This window comes from Monodon monoceros, unplaced genomic scaffold (genome assembly GCF_005190385.1).
Source record: "Monodon monoceros isolate NGI ecotype Baffin Bay Population unplaced genomic scaffold, NGI_Narwhal_1 Super_Scaffold_21, whole genome shotgun sequence".
Classification (NCBI taxonomy): domain Eukaryota; kingdom Metazoa; phylum Chordata; class Mammalia; order Artiodactyla; family Monodontidae; genus Monodon; species Monodon monoceros.
In genome coordinates, this window is record NW_021703778.1 from 54,091,171 (window position 1) to 54,104,081 (window position 12,911).

Consider the following 12,911-nt stretch of genomic DNA (forward strand, 5'->3'; position numbering starts at 1 on the left):
GGGATCAGTGTAAATATCTTTCTAAAATGACATGAAACTCAGAAGCCATAGAAGCGAACATGGTTACACTTGGACACATAACAGTCATACACATTCTTATAACAAAAATGAAGTTTAAAAGTGTGTAAAAAATATCTGTAATGCTTGACAATCTAAAGCTTATTCCCCCAATAATAAATGAGCTCTCTGAAATTAGCAAGAGATTAAAACCTCCACCCACCCCCAAAATTGGATATAAAAAGAAAATTTAAAAATACAGATGGCTAATAAACATATGAAAAAATGATCACACTCAAAAATGAAAGAAATACAATTTAAGACAATAGTTTGGGCTATCACACTGGCAAAGATTTTAAATAGTCATAAAATTCATTATCTGTGAGGTTGTGGGAAAGCTGGCAATCTCATTCATTGCCATTTGAGGATAAAGTTGTTACCACATTTTAAAGGAAATCTTGTGATCATTTTCAAAATTTGAAATGTGCATATACTTAATCCCAGTATTTTCACTGCTGAGTAATTTATTATGATATAATAGACAAATGCAAATTATTGATATATAGGGAGGTTCATTGCACAGAAATTTGGTGCTAACATAAATATCTATGAATGAGAAATGCTTAAAACATTTAATTATATTTCATGTACAAAACAATCATGCAGTCATTCAACAAATGACACAGATATGTATTACTGAAACAGAAAAAGGTATTGAAAAAACTGTTAAATGAAATGCAATTTGAAGAATAATGTGTACAATATAGCTCCACTTCCAGAACCCCCCAAAATATCTTGTGTGTGTGTGTTTGTGTGTGTGTGCATCTATCCACTTAAAGAATGCACACAACTCACTTAATAGAGGATAACTCTAGGAGATAGAATTGGGAGAGAGGAGGGCACTTAATTTATATATTAGATATTTAGATATGCTTTGAATTTTTGAAAAAATTTTAATAGATCTTAATTTTTAAATTTACCACATGGCAAATGAAAATTATAAATGTGTATTTATGGGAGCACTGAGCAATTCCACCATTCTGAGTTTCTTGTGCAATAATATTTCCTCTACTGAGGCTCCTGGGATTGAGTCAAGTGGAAGCAAGGGAAACAGTCACCATGCCCAAATTAAAGTCTCATCGATGATATCCCAACATGAGCATTTCTCAGTTAAGCATTTCTTATCTGCAGGAGGAATCCACTGCAACACAGGAAATAGAAGAGTTTCCATGCACAAAGAAGACTGTATCATTGTTTTGAAGAAGCTGATGGTAGAAGTAATGGTACCCACAGTAACAAATCCACCTCGTCTCTGTGGTCATCACCTGCAAGGACACAGTGGGGAAAATTGGCAAAGGTGAGGCACACATTTTCTAAGCAGCCTGTCAGGGGGGCTATGAAATCCTTGTACACTCTTCCTCTACATGTTCTGGAAAAAATCTACCCAGAATACACAGAGAAAACCACATTTTCAGCAACTGGGTGGCTGCTATGGCCAGAAAAGTGACTTTAAGACTTCCTAAAGGATGCTAAACACTGGTGATACTTTTTTCTCCTTTGCTTGGCCAAAAAATGATGGAGATCTCCAACTATCTCAGATTTTTATCTGTCTCTTCCCCTCTGAATTTGGCTCTTTAAAGTTCTAGGTCACTCATTCATTGACTAAATTATTTCAGGCAAAACTACTTGTCTACCTTCCAGTCTAATAATTATTGAGAATCTATCATATCCCATGCATATAATAATTCTCTGGTAACACAATGGATCCAGCCAAGGAGTTTAGTTTGTTGGATAAGAAAAGTTAAGGAAATCTTTCATATTAACAGTAAATATACTAACTGAGATGTAGAAAACTATGAAGATATATAAGAAAAGTTGTATCTCTTTTTTTTCCCCCCACATCTTTATTGTAGTATAAATGTTTTACAATGTTGTGTTAGTTTCTGCTGTACAACAAAGTGAATCAGCTATATGTATACATATATCCCCCATCCCCTCCCTCTTGAGCCTCCCTTCCACCCTCCCTATCCCATCTCTCCAGGTCATCACAAAGTACCAAGATGATCTCCCTGTGCTATGCAGTAGCTTTCCATTAGCCATCCATTTTACATTTGGTAGTGTATATACATCAATGCTACTCTCTCACTTCATCCCAGCTTCCCCTTCCCCCCCATCCCGTGCCCTCAAGTCTGTTCTCTACATCTGCATCTTTATTCCTGCCCTGCCACTAGGTCCATCAGTACTGCTTTTTAAAACTCCATATATATGCATTAGCATATGGTGTTTCTTTTTCTTTCTGACTTACTTTACTCTGTATGACAGATTCTAGGTCCATCCACCTCATTACAAATAACTCAGTTTCGTTTCCTTTTATGGCTGAGTAATATTCCATTGTATATATGTGCCACATCTTCTTTATCCAATCATCTGTTGATGGATATTTAGATTGCTTCCATGTCCTGGCTATTGTAAATAGTGCTGCAGTGAACATTGTGGTACATGTCTCTTTTTGAATTATGGTTTTCTCAGGGTATATGCCCAGTAGTGGGATTGCTGGGTCATATGGTGGTTCTATTTTTAGTTTTTTAAGGAACCTTCAAACTGTTCTCCATAGGGGCTGTATCAATTTACATTCCCACCAACAGTGAAGGAGGGTTCCCTTTTCTCCACACCCTCTCCAGCATTTATTGTTTGTAGATTTTTTTGATGATGGCCATTCTGACTGGTGTGAGGTGATACCTCAAAATGGATGAAAGACCTAAATGTAAGGCCAGACACTATAAAACTCTTAGAGGAAAACATAGCCAGAACACTCTATGACATAAATCACAGCAAGATCCTTTTTGACCCACCTCCTAGAGTAAGGGAAATAAAAACAAAAATAAAAAATGGGACCTAATGAAACTTAAAAGCTTTTGCATAGCAAAGGAAACAAGACGAAAAGACAGCCCTCAGAATGGGACAAAATATTTGCAAATGAAGCAACTGACAAAGGATTAATCTCCAAAATATACAAGCAGCTCATGCAGCTCAATATCACAAAAACAAACAACCCAGTCCAAAAATGGGCAGAAAATCTAAATAGACATTTCTCCAAAGAAGACATACAGATGGCCAACAAATGCATGAAAAGATGCTCAACATCACTAATCATTAGAGAAATGCAAATCAAAACAACAGTGAGTTATCACCTCACACAGGTCAGAAGTTATATCTCTTAACTCATTATACAATCTGGCCTTTCAATTAGAATGTAACCACAAGTTATCAATCTTCAGAAAATTAATGTCTAACCTTCTACCCAGATGTGCTTGCTCCTAGAAAGCGAGGACTATTCTGACAAAAACCTTACCTTCAGAGGGTAGCCCTTGGACAACAGGTAGGTGAATAGGCTCTGTCTGAAGAATCTTGCTTCAGGGATTTACTGGTATCATTCATTCCCAAAAGAGTTCCCAAGAAGTCATCTTCTGAGGGTGGGGGGAAAAAAAGAAAAGAAACACCACTTCCAGTGAAAAAGGCAATTCAGCTGGAAGCTGGGAAGTCACCGTTTGGTACTCTCCCAGATTGATTTAATTTGGAAGCTGCTTTCTACTCCATTACGCAGCTCTGAAATTATACCTAGCTAGCTGCTCATAATTCTATACATTTCAATATCAGCACCTTGTATCAGAGCCTTTCTCTCTTGTACATTTCCAAAGCTGACTGGATTGCCTGGATCCTGCTGAAAATTGTTTCTTTTTTATCATTTATTTTTTTCTGCTTAGTTGGCCAGGTTATTTATAAAATCACTCTATATCATCTATTCATATATCTATTCTCAATAAAATTTTATTGAAATCCTACTTTATGTCTGACAGCCCATTAGGCGCTTGTGTCACAAAAATGAATCTAAAAACATTAGGCCATAAGAAATTAAAACCCCATTTGATGAATCAGTCATACAAATAAAGAGCTGAGAAGTAACTTAGTAAATGGTCTTATAGAGGTAAATTTAGTTTTAGGATAGAATAGTTGAGGAAAGACCCCCATTTAGGAAGACCTGTTATGACCCAAAGCTGTAACTTCCAATTACTATTCTCACTCTCATCTGGATCTTGGATTGGTTTTTAATGCTATTTAGCTACAACCAAATGTCATCAAACTTAAGAAGAGCAAGATCTATCAATGCCTATCCACCTGAGGCCTTTTTCTAATAAACATGCAGCTCCCTGCCTGTATAGTCATACCTGCGAGGGTGTCCAAAGGACCACAGGTAGGAAGGGAGAGCACTGGCTGAGAAGTAAGTTGTCACCTCCTTCTCTAGAACTGACATTCAAAAGTTAAGGCAAAAGCATAGACAGTTTCCCTTTCCTTCTAGGCTCTATCACCTGACAGGAAAAAAAAAAAGAGGGAAAGTAACAGTTTAAGAAAGAGTATATGCAGATATAAATGCACCTATGTGTACATATAAACTGTACAAAAACACACATGCATGTAATCTAATTTAACAATAAAACATTCATAAAATGTGGGTATCCTGTGCTACACACAGACTGGGCAGGGTGGATGTCGCTAAGTCCTTTGTGTGTTATGTGCACAACCTTCAGACATGCACTGCTCTCTTTTCCCCCTGAGGTCTAATAGACACAGAGAGTATCTTACCAATAATTATGTGAGCAAGGGAAAATATTCCCATTCCATTAAGACTAAATGTTAGAAAACAATTTTTTTTACTATTATGTACAGATCAATGAAAACATGGTTTCTCTATTACAACCTGGTGAAGTCCAACAGACGCTCCCAACAATTCCAATGGCAAAAGAAAATTGTTTCTAGTTTATCAATTATCATAAGACCATCTTTAGAAAAAATATGCCTGTCAGTAATATCCAAATACCTAGAAACATTGGATTAAGCTAAATTACTCTTTTTATTTTATTTTATTTTTGCGGTACGCAGGCCTCTCACTGTTGTGGCTCCAGACGCACAGGCTCAGCGGCCATGGCTCACATGCCCAGCTGCTCCGCGGCATGTGGGATCCTCCCGGACCGGAGCACAAACCCGTGTCTCCTGCATTGGCAGGCGGACTCTCAACCACTGTGCCACCAGGGAAGCCCTGTTTAATTTTTTAAATTAAATCTCCCAGTTTCTGTCTTTTAAATTTAATATAATGGTCATGTGGTTGGATTTATGCCTGCCATTTTTCTATCTGTTTTCTAGATGTCATATCATTTTGGTTTCTCTGTTCATTCTTAGCTGCCTTGTTTGTATTAAATAGATACTTCTTATTGTACTATTTTAATTCTTTGGTAGTTCTTTTAATGTTTTTGAGTTATTTGCTTAGTACTGACCCTAGGGTTTACAAATGCACCTTAAATTATCACAATCTACTTCAGAGTAACACTAATTTTGTTATATGTCCTTTTATATATCTTGAACTCAGTTTCAGAGAAGTGATTCTGGCACTCATTTTGTCCAGATTTTCCAACAGATCAATTATTGAAGGCATCATTGGCCCCAGCATGTTTATAAAGCAACTGTGAGCCTGAGATAGGTGACAGACACTGAACAATAAGGATCCCATCACCACTGGATACACAGTCCATGCTGCTAAGTCATGGAGACCAGCAAACAGTGAGTGATCCAGTTCCATGTCTGACTAATGCAGATAGACTCTCAGTGTCATTGGAACATTTCAAGTCCCTAAAAGAATATCAGTATCCTCAGGACAAAATGCTTACCTTTGTGAGAATCCACACAGGCCTTTGATGATGGGAAGCAGAATTATTCCCAACACTTTCCTTCATGTCTCATCTCACGGGGGAGGGATAAACTCATCCTTATGAAACCCAGTTTTTGGAACACGTCAACCTGTGGGAAAGAATAAATGTGCATCTAGATGAGAAGTAGGATGAGTCCATTTGTCAACTATATACAAGACAGGAGCGTTCACTATGTATATGCATAGTGTAATACATATTATCATTCTAATTAGATGTTTCTGAAATTATTCAAAAGACAGATAGTGCAAAAATTGGGGGTGGAAAAGTGCCTCATATGACTCACCAGATTATTAATGCCTCACACTCTTTGGATTAACAGACACCTCACAAAAGCAATAAAATTCTAAATTGCTTAGTAAAATATTCTAGGAACATACATTTATTAAAATTGGATATTACATATGGAAGGCATTGTTTTGATTTTTCCCAGAGAATGGAGCTAGTGCAAGTGACAAAAACAGCACTTCTTTGGTGTGGCAGTGAGAATTACAAGCAGCAAAATATCCCTTCTTTCTAACATCACTTCCAATCTGCAAAGCACAAGGAAAATTAGGGAGCTGAGAAACAAAACTTTCCTAATGTAATATTTAGTAACAAGTTGTTATAAGGAATACATCAAAGATATTCAGGGCAATCAATATGACAAGAACTATAAATGCTCACTCCTTGGAACATATTAATTTAGAAATATTTGTTCTAAGACATTTGTCTCAAAGTTTCCTCAGTGTGCCCACCATAACTTCATTCGTTATAACTAGGATCTTTCTTTAAACACATTAGAAATCCATTGGGGGTATATAAAAGTGTATAAGGAAATCCATGTAAAACAAACAAACAAACACAAGATTGGAAATTTAATCATTTAACATCTGAAAATGTTTAATGCAGTATATAGTTGAAGTCAGTACTCGTGTGTTGCTCTTTTGGTTGATGAGAAAAACAAAAAACAAAGAAACAATAATTCAATCCTAGTGACTGGTTGGCAAGCAAATTAAAATATATTGTGAAGGTCTCACATATAGTACCTACTTTTTAATTATCATATATTTGTTTCAATTACTAGGGAAAAGTAAAAATCCATAATCTGTATTTTGACCACCTATAAATAGCACTCAAGAGAGGACTCCAGCAGCTCAGACAACTGTGTGAATGGCTCAAGTGTAGGTACAACCATTTCTAGAATCTTCAGTGCTCATGTGCTAGTTCCCCAGGGTCTGTTTACTACAAGTGTATTTATGCTGCCAGCTAAAGACTCAAAGGGTTGCAATTTCACCTGACAATTAGATATGAATAGACACTGTACAGTTCAGTTCCTCTAATGCATGCAAGCAGCTTAGCTTTCTAATACCACAGTTCTTCCTGATACCACATGAATGAAATCACTGATCTCCGCCCTGCAAATATTTTGCTTAGGGTGGGTATCTATGCTAGACCTCAGTTTCACAGAAGTGATTGTGTAACTCATTTTGTTCAGATTTTTAAATGAGATCAATTATTATAGCAATCATTGATACACATGAGTTTCTAAAATAGGGCACTGCTCACCTCAGAAAGTGAAAGAGACTCTGAAGTTCATCACTTATCTACTCTACTCAGTTATGGAGACCAGACCCCACATCAGTGATCCAGGTTTCACAGCTGACTATCATAGACAGTGCCTATGGTAATTGGAATATTATATAATCCTTAGAAGGAAGGTCAATATTTTAGGGACAAATGCTTACTGACTTGAGAATTCCCACTGGCCTCTTAGGATGGGCCTTTCCTTCATGTTGCATCTCAAGGGGAAGGAATAAACATTTTCATAGGAAACCTGAGCTCTATCCTTGTTACCCTGTGGGAGTAGAATAAAAATGTGGAAAGATTAGAAGTAAACCTGTCCATTGGCCGGTCAGGCATAAGATAGTAGGGTTCAATAATGTACCCTCCTATTAAATAAGCTAATGCATTGCTCTGCTAGGGTGCTTCCAGTGTTATTCCAACAACATTAACTGTGTTAGGCTCTCTGGCCTCCATAAGAGCAAATATTGTCCAACATTTTCTGCCAGACAAATTAAATGTGAAATCAGACTGTCGGAATATGCTTAAAGTTCCAGGAAAATGTTGGCCTGGTGAACAATTCAACCACAACAATGCATATAATGCATATATATTCTGTAAATTAAACCTCAGAATTATTTTATCCTCAAAGATGACCCAATGGATTGGGGAGGAGAAAACTGCCATGATAGGGAAATAAAGAACAGTTGTCTAAAAATCACTTATAGCACTAAACTTGCTTGAGCTCAGGAACCTGGCAATTTGCAGAGGATGCACAGTTACTCTACGCCTGATTCTACATGGTATGGTCACAGCAATGCAGGCAGGACTCACACAGGCACAATAAATACTGACATGTGACTAGAGAGGTTGGGAGGGTGCAGAGAGGAAAAGTCAGACACTGAGCCCTCTCACCATGAAATATTTCCCATCCTATTGTCAGGGTGGTGCTCATCAGGCCACACTGCTGAGGATTCAGTGACATTTGGCCAAGCACACCCCTCAGTAGAAACAGTTTTTCTCTGCCACACTGGTAAGGAATGGCTTTACTTTCGTCTCCATGCTTAATTCCTGTATGAGGCATTAGTAGGAAGACTGAGAAAATGCAAAAATTCTGGAAAAGAACAGAAAGAAGCCTCAAAGAATCACCAGATTATTAAGTCCTCACACTGTTTGAACTGACAGACTCTACAAAACACCAATTAAATTCTTAATTACTTAAAAAATAATAACTCAGGAAAAATTTATAAAAGATTAGATGTTACGTTGAGAGTGCATCATTGGATTTCTTCTTAGATAAGGAGCTGGCAGAAGTGACAAAACCAGCTCTTCTTTGGTGGGGTGGTAAGAATTCCATGCAATTCCAATATTACTTCCAACCTACAAACCACAGAGGAAATTAGAGGAGTTGAGAAAGAAAATCTTCCAAGTTGAATATTAATTGATGAGGTTATAAGGAATTAATTACATATATTTGCTGACCACCTGTATGATAAGAATAAAAATAGCATTGTTCCATGGAACAGGAACGTATAGAAAGTCGTTTGTTCTAAGACCTGGTCAAAATTTCTCCAAAGGACCCTTAGAATCACTCATTAAAACTGGGATCTCCCTTAAAACACATGTGAAACAGACTGAAGGAATATGAATATTAACCAATAAAATGCCAAGACCTGGAAACGCAATAATTTTACAATTAAAAATATTTAGTGCAGCATATACTTGACTCCATCACTCAAACGTCTAGAAAAGTTCTCTTTGGGTGAGAAGAAAAATAACTGTATGAATTTTTGTGACTGAGTTAACAATCAAATCAAAACATGCCCTAAGATATTCCTGTAAATACAAACTACTTTTAAATTTCCATATATTTGCTTTACCTAAAAAAATTGACAAGTAAAGACATAATATCTTTTGAACTGACTATGTAATTGACCTCAATAGACTACTGCTCACTCACAAGATTGTAGCATCTAAGGAAATGTTGTGAATGGCTCAAGGGTAGACAAAAACATATGTCCTTGGTCTCACTACTAATGTGCTGATTCTCCAGAGTCTGATTACTATTAGTGAATGGATGTTGTCAGCCAAGCACTCTAAGAGTTTCCACGTCATCCCTAAACCAGACATTTATGGATCTCTGTACAGCTCATTTCCCTTAATGTATGCAATCAGGTGAGCTTTCAAACAATTCAGTCCGGGCTGGTACCTCTACTAGACCAATTGAGCTCCCTCCACATTTTTTGCCTAGCATGGTCCCTGGGAGGGACCTCAGCTGACAAATGATTTTGTCACTCAGTTTGTTCATATTCCAATGAGAAACATATGTGAAGTTATCATTAATTCAGGCACATTAGTAAAAGGGACTTTGATCCTGAGATATGTGGCAGTCACTGAGCACTCAGGGATCTGACACCCTCAGACACATTGACCCACAGTATTCAATAATGCAGACCAGTCATCACAGTCGATAACAGTCCCATGACTGACTAGCACAGCCAGAGTCTCATTGTCATATGAGTGTTACAATGTCCTAAGAGGAATGTCAGTATTTTCAGGATGAAATGCTTACTGATGTTACAATTCCCACTGGCTCTTGAGGATGAGATGGTAAAACTATTTTCAATACTTTCCTTCATGTCACCTCTCAAGAAGAGGGATAAACTCTTTCATATTAAACTCAACCAGTGGTCCATATCTGTGGAACTAGAGTAAAAATATGGAAAAATGAGATGTATATATGTCTATTTGTCAAACATGCAAAAGACAAGCAGATTTATTATGTACCTTCATATTAAATATACACATATTACTTTACTAGAATGTTTCTGATGTTATTCAAAGGGAGAAAGCACAAAAACCTTGGAAATAAAGGAGACAAAATATTGGACCTCACCAGATAATTAATAACACATTATTTGGATTAACAGATACTTCACAAAACCAATTATCTACCTGATTACAAAACATATAATGAGAATAAGCCATAAAAAGAAAATTTGTTTAAAATTTGTTATTACCTTTGGAGTTCATTATTTTGTTCCATCCCAGGAGAGGGAACAGGTGAAAGCAACAAAATCAGCACTTTTTTATGGTGGTGAGTATTCTATGCAATTCCAATGTCACTTCCATCTTTAAAAGCACAGAGGAAATAAAGGAAGTTGTGAAATAAAACCTTCCCAATTGAATGTCAATTGATAAAAAGTAATAAGGAATTAACCACAGATATTCACTTGACCATCTATATAATGAGAAAAAATTATGTTTGTTCCTTGGAAAAGGGTAGAATAGAAAATCAATTTTTCTAAGACATTCATCTCAAAGTTGACCCAAAATTCCCCCTATTACTTACTAAAATTACAACATCTCTTTAAACATATAAACCCATTGAAGGAATATGAATATTCGCTGATGATATCCACATAAAATTCCAAGAATTAGAAATTTAATCATTTCATGTTAAAAATGTTTAATGAAATATCTAAATTTAATCCATCACCAAATATCTAGGAAATTTCTCCCTTAGTGACAAGAAAAAGAAAAAAACATATTCTACTCTTTGAATTGATAGGTTAGCAAGCAAATTAAAACATGATATAAGATAATCTCACTAATGCAATCAACTCTTCTATTTTCCCATATTTCTTTCACTTAAGAGATAAATGACAAGCAAAAACTAATAATTTCTTTCTAATTGGCTATCTAATAGACCTAAACACGCTGATCTTCACAAAAGACTGCAACATCTAAGGAAACTGTGAGAATGTCCTAGTGTAAGCACAACCATTTCATGTGCTGATTCTCCACTGTTTGTTTACTATGGGTGTAAAGATACTGCCTGTCAAGCACTCAGAGTTGTCATTCCACAATGGTTATTTATAATTTCTGTACAATTCATTTCCTGTAGCATACACCAGCATCTTAGTTTTCTAATATCATAGTCCTTTTATGGGGGATACTACTAGCTGACCAAACTGAATCCTCTACATTTTTGCCTAAAGTGGTCTCTTATGCTGGATCTCAGTTCACATAAGTGATTTTGTCACTCATTTTGTTCAGATTCCAACGAGATCCATTTTTGAAGTCATCATCAATCCAGGCCCATTTGTGAAAGAGACCTTGATCCTGAGATACGTGGCAGACACTGAGCTCTCAGGACTCTATCTCCCTGTGACAGTGGTCCACACTTTTATACAAAACTGAGTTCTTGGTCCATGTCGATATGCTGGCATAGAGTAAAATTATGGAAAGATGAGAAGTATATGTGTCCACCTGTTAACCACGCAGAACACAAGATGTTTACTATGCACAAGTATACAAAAATACTATTTCTCTAGTAGGATCTTCTGATGTTATTCAAAATGGAGGAAGCATTAAAATCCTGGGAAAAAAGTACACAGAAACCTCAGATGACCCAGACTACTAAAAGCCTCACATGTTCAGATTAACAGACTCCAAAAGACCATCTGTAATCTTGCTCGCTAAAAACACATACTAACCCAGGAAAATACATTTATTAAAAGTTGCAATGTTACCTCTGGAGTGCATTGTTGTGATTATTTATGCAGAAGGGAGCTGGTATGAATGACAAAATCAGCAATTCCTTGAAGAAGTGGGAGGAATTCCATCCAACTTCGATATCACCTCTAATCTACTGAATATATTGGGAAATTAGGGAATTTGACAAACCAAACCATCATAATTGAAAGTTTACTAACTAATAACAGATTATAAGGAATAAACCATAGATATTCCCTTGACTATCTGTATAAGAAGAAAAATAATGCTCACTACTTGGATCAGGGTAACACTGAAAGTTGTAAGGTCTTGGTCTCAAAGTTTCCCCAAAGCCTTCCCTCAGCAGCAGGCATTAATACTAGGATCTCCCCTTCAACACTATGAAACCCACTAACACAATATGAATACTGGGCAATGAAATCTACCTAAAATATAAATAATTGGAAATGTAATAATTTTTAATTAAATATGTTTAATACAGCATCTATTTGGATCCATAACATAAACGTCTAGAAAATTCCTCTTTGGGTGACAGGGAAAAAAACTCTTCTAATACTTGTGACTTGGTCAGCAAGGAAATTAAAATGTTCTGGAAGACATTTTGACAAATAGAAACTGCTCTTCAATTTCTATGTTTTTCTTTTACTTTAAGAGATAAATAAACACTCATATATTCTGCCTTGAATACCTAATTGACTTCACTCTGAAGACTTAGGCACCTAAGAAAAATGTGTGAATAGCTCATGGGTAGACATAACAATTTACCACCAGCCTCTCTACTCCTGTGCTGGTTCTCCAGGGTCTGGTTACTATGAATGCATGGAAACTGCCAGCCAAGCATTCAGAGTTGCCATGTCATCCCTAGGTCAGATATTTATAGACCTCTGTGAAATTCAATTCCTTTAATGTATGCAATCAGGACAGCATTCAATTACTATGGACCCTATAGGTACCACTAGCTGACCAAACTGAGCTCTACCCCAACATTTTTGCCTAGCATGGTCTCTTCTGCTGGACCTCAGTTCACATCAGTGATTTTGTCACTAATTTTGTTCAGATTCCAACAGTATCCATTTTTGAAGTCATCATCGATCC

At 36.5% G+C, this 12,911-nt stretch overlaps 1 long non-coding RNA gene and 3 pseudogenes across 2 annotated transcripts; all 4 read right to left on the minus strand.

The window, feature by feature from the left end:
• Positions 1-509: 509 nt before the first annotated feature.
• On the minus strand, positions 510-8,372 carry LOC114905230. Of its 2 annotated transcripts, none has more exons than XR_003796107.1 (4): positions 8,214-8,372; positions 5,718-5,847; positions 3,350-3,464; positions 510-1,322 (listed from the first exon to the last, which is right to left on the minus strand). It is a non-coding gene; the product is annotated as an uncharacterized LOC114905230 (long non-coding RNA). The 2 variants fall into 2 exon arrangements; XR_003796108.1 differs by lacking the exon at positions 8,214-8,372 and adding an exon at positions 6,159-6,289.
• On the minus strand, positions 7,189-7,273 carry LOC114905332 (annotated as a pseudogene).
• A 2,941-nt stretch (positions 8,373-11,313) lies between the features above and the next one.
• Positions 11,314-11,395, minus strand: LOC114905329 (annotated as a pseudogene).
• Positions 11,396-12,829: 1,434 nt separating this feature from the next.
• On the minus strand, positions 12,830-12,911 carry LOC114905330 (annotated as a pseudogene).